The following is a 4820-nucleotide window of genomic DNA, read 5'->3' on the forward strand; positions in this document are numbered from 1 at the left end:
TAAAATAGCCACAGGTTAATTAACAACTTCGCAAATATCTCCCGTCACGTGTCGTTTATATCCTGTCGGCCATTTTGACGTCTTGTACTTGCTGTAAATGTATGACGACGCTTAGTCATTGTGATTGACTTACTGAGGTTGTTCTTAACAGACCTTCTCATCTAATAAGGATATCTTTTGGAATACATTTCTTGCAAACAAACTAAAACAGATGTTCCTCGCTTTTGTGGGAACTATTTTATTCCGGGATGGCCTATTAAAGCTAGTAGTACGTAAAGGTACCATGCGTGTATGTGATCTGTTATTATATGTGTTTAACAAATACGGTTTGGGGCTTTAATAAAATACACTGACGCAAGTATATTCTAATCAAATCAATTGGATAATTGAATATGTTTTCTTTTACATATTACATAACATCACTACACATAATTTGGACAGTTGCAGTAATACACAACGGTGAGCGCACTAAACATCACTTTGAATGGTATATCAGTTATATCACGGCGTATCAGACTGATGTGGGATAAAAATCCGAAGTGGTTCAGGTCATCCAACGGGTGTTCGCGAAAAGGTGAGCGTAACTTGCCACACAGGTGGCATCCGTCACAAACACATGCAAGGACAAGTCAATTGGTCACCTGAACAAAGCACGGAAACACACAATGATGCCCGTCCTGGCTATTACTGATCATGAGGATTTAAATTATATTGTCCGTCAAAAACATCGACGAGTATGAACAATATGTTCCTACAGGTAATACATGTCATACATTTGACAAAATGCATTGACTCAGAGCATTATTGTTAATCCCAGCGTATAGACTCGGCATGCAGATGAACTCATCACCCATCCCACCATTGATAATCCTTCTGGAAGAGCTATGAAATCAGAAGCTGCAACAGCGCACTTTTACACTTTATCTTGTAATTGGCATGTTAAACTTCTATTTCATAACTCAGTTTTATTTGCACGGATCACTATTGAATCTTGGAAGGGACATTGTCGCGTTGTCGTATTGTCGCATTGACGACCTAACAAAAACAAGCAAAACGTGTCAAAATTAACCAAAGCGCGACAATTCGACAACGCGACATTTTGGCCATTTGTCGCATTGTCGCGTTGTCGTATTGTCGCCTTTGAATATTTTGTTTTTATTTTATCAAAGGGCGACGATGCAGTAAGGCGACATTTTCAAGGCCAAAATATGTCTCGTTGTCGCATTGTCGCCCCATCACAAATGTGTATGAAAGGCGTAAAGTTCAGTTAATGTTAGGAAACGGTAACCAAGTTACATCTGTCGAAGAAGTTCAACCTGATACATATACGTCTTGCATTGAAAACGTTTCATTGTGAGCTCTCCTCTATAAGTGCTTAGTGTTCAACTCCCAGTTCCAAACACGTAATACCTCATCAACAATCCACCTCTAGTGCAGTCGTCGTCCAAAAGATCTTACTCTTGGCAACTGACGAGTTCACACCTGACCTGATTCACTCTGTTCGAATTTTCAGCAGAAATATATATTTACCATCTGTTAGGAGAGATATCAGATTTTTATAAGCAGTCAAATAGGGACGATTAAGAACCCCTCACTGATTAGGTTCTTGTTTACCTAAGAGCAGAGTTGGCCAGAGATGATATAACCAAAATCCAGGAGCTCCGGCGGGGGGCAAACGGGTCTTGTTATTGTGTGGTATGAGCTGTGACGTAGGCCCAAGAGAATAAAGTAAAAAATGAGACCAACTCAAGTCTACAATGATTGGGAAAGTCTAGATTTTCACATCGAGCCTGAAATTAAGAATTGTTCTGTGCTCCATTTTAATTCTATTATTTTTATTTTGTAGACATGGATAGACAAACCAGGAAAGAAATTGATGGACTATTAATATCACATGTTACCACTGATCCAGTTAAATTCATCACACAATAATATATTAGTATTTGATATTACGAAGGGCATGATCATGTACATGTTCACTGTAGTAATAGACATACTAGTCAACTTGATTATAATCTTTATAACTGTGTAGCGCGGTATCAACGATTACTATATGATATCCTCATTTGTCATCGATGTATTGACATCGAACAATGGACGACAATTCGACATTCTTATTCGAGCTATAAATAACTTCAATAGGGACAGTACCGGTGTTAGTAAAATTTTCGTAGTTAAAAATATGTATCTACAAAATATAATCTAAAGGAGCCAAGAACAATATTTTTTAGGCTTGCCAAATAGTTCTAGACTTGAGCTGGATTCCTTTTAATTTTTTTCCATGGTTTGGGAAACGTACAAGGGCGTAGAGATTAAAGCATTACAACCTCACACAAGTCTGTTTATATCAGATATGTTATTGTGATTTGAAATCACTTTTTGAACAATCGCGAGTTATTGAATACTCTGTATTCTTTCGTCATGGTAGAATATATATTTCTATGTTGCTTTTTTAATTATCCACAAATAATGAGAACTACAATGTAAACATCTATCTGGAGATATACATATCTGAAAAATGGGACTAATCGACTAATATTTCTTTCTTAAACACTACCCGTTACAGGCATTCTAATCATTATATTATACTTTGTATAGTTTAAAAGTTGAGAAATATTGCATTTCAAATAATGGCAAATTGTGTATCTCTCTACATTTTGAATTCATTATTATTTCTGCTATAAAACCTTAACATTAGATAGTGATATAAACGAATATGATCTATACTATGATCAATGAATTACTAATTTCATATTATGAATTAAAAAAACTGAAATATGATAGTACAAACAAATTATTTTAATCTGTTCGTGTGAGGAGGTAACCAGAGATCGAAGAAACTCACTGACGTAACCATTTGTGATAAATCAAATATTCAAACTTTAGGGGTTTGAACATGTGCATCGAATGACAGGCAAGAAAGCAACGCAATGATTAAAATATGAATCCAATTATTTTATAACTTAAACTAAATATATAGAAAATAAAAGTTTATTTACTCATTGTTTGAAGGTGTTTTATGATAGCTTCTCTTTGATTGTTTGTTGTCAAACGCCGCACCCAGCAATATACCAGGTATATGACGGTGGTTTGTAAATACTAGTATTCCAGTCTGGGCCAGACAATCCAGTTATTGATATCAAGAGCACCGATCTACGCAATTTGGATACGATGACATGCATCAACCAAGTCAGCGAGCCTGACTACCCGATCACGTTAGTCGCGTTCGTACAAGCATGGGTTGATGAAGGCCTATTGTAACCCGGATCTTCACGGGTATTTTTTTAAATAATAAGGTACAATGAAATTCTGTATATGTCCATAATAAGTGTGTATAAGTAGATGGATAATATATCCATACACGCCAATTAAATGGGTTAGACTGCATATGGTTCAATGCATATGATGAGCTCTTTTACAAGTCCACATTTCAAGACATGTATTTGATATTCATAATAACTCCACAAAAGCTACACAATGGCGACAACACGGTACCAGCATCACAGATACCAATAATGTTTTTTGAATATAAGATACAAATTATGACTTTAAAGTTAAAACATGCATCTAAATAGTAAATTAGAAGGATAAAAAATACACACTTCCGACATTTTTCGAATTTTCTTTTCGTTTGAAGAGAGAAGTAGTGATTGGTATCTGATGGGTGCAAACACATCAGAAAGCCAGGTCTAAATTCAAGTTATAATTTCATGGTCCGTTTTGTATGATGGAGTCTAATATCGCAATATGGCTGAATATTGCTAAACGTGGTATTAACCCGATTACTCACATAATTATTCCATTTTCTTCATGCACGTTCTACAATCATCTACAATCACTGTCTATAAGGAGGTGTATCTGTATTCATCCAAATGTCCCTACATATATGTCCACATACGTACATATGTATTCAGCAAGTCCTACACTGTTCCTTTATGTATATATATGTAAATATCGTTTTAATGTCAACGCTGATGCAGTGAACGTACCAAAGATCTGATGCTAGAATAACATCTAATCTCTGAAATGAACATATTTTACAGAAAAAAACCAGTTGTTAATAAATAGTTATAAAATATAATAAATATAAATATAATATAAAATATAAAAAGGAGACTTTCTTCATTTTGCCAAATATTGGGCTGTATTGGACATAATTGTTTCGGGGTTTGTATGAAAGACAGACCTGATGCTTTTAAGTATAAAGATAAGTATAAAGATAAGTAAGTATAGCTGTTGTATATATTCAAATGTGTTTGTGATTAACCCAACCTTGAAAAATATTGAAACATGAGTGGTAACTATAATTTATGTCATTATTTCAAATTAGAATGATAGCACATCAGGAAAGCATGGCACTTTAATATACGTATCTTGTTAACCCAATAGTATATCATGTATATCGAGAGTATAGGTTTGGTGCGCGACTTATCACACATATCTTTCAGAAAGTGTGCATATTCTGTTTATCGGCAATAAATGACGTAAGACGATTCATACGGGTAAATACGATTTACTTCAGAACTAGTATAGATTACTTAAGGTTAGGGGAAAATGTAGACAATTAACAGAACTTTGGATTTCGGCAAGCGTCGTGCTCGGGGGGTTGTTTGGGCGGGTGTAAAGGATTCGGGTCCTGGCTTGGACTTTGTGTTGGGCGTGTAGACGGCATTTCCAGGTTTGACGTATCAATGACCAAAATGATGTCTGAAGCAATTCTCTATTTTGACTTGTACCGTGTGTTCCAGTGCCTTCTCGGGTGAACAATTGGCTTGCCTTTGATGTGTTTGTGGCGGGTGCCACAAGTGGATCGGGATGAG

The sequence above is a fragment of the Haliotis rufescens genome, unplaced genomic scaffold (assembly GCF_023055435.1).
Source record: "Haliotis rufescens isolate VD_foot unplaced genomic scaffold, xgHalRufe1.0.p SCAF_19, whole genome shotgun sequence".
NCBI classification, from domain to species: Eukaryota; Metazoa; Mollusca; class Gastropoda; order Lepetellida; family Haliotidae; genus Haliotis; species Haliotis rufescens.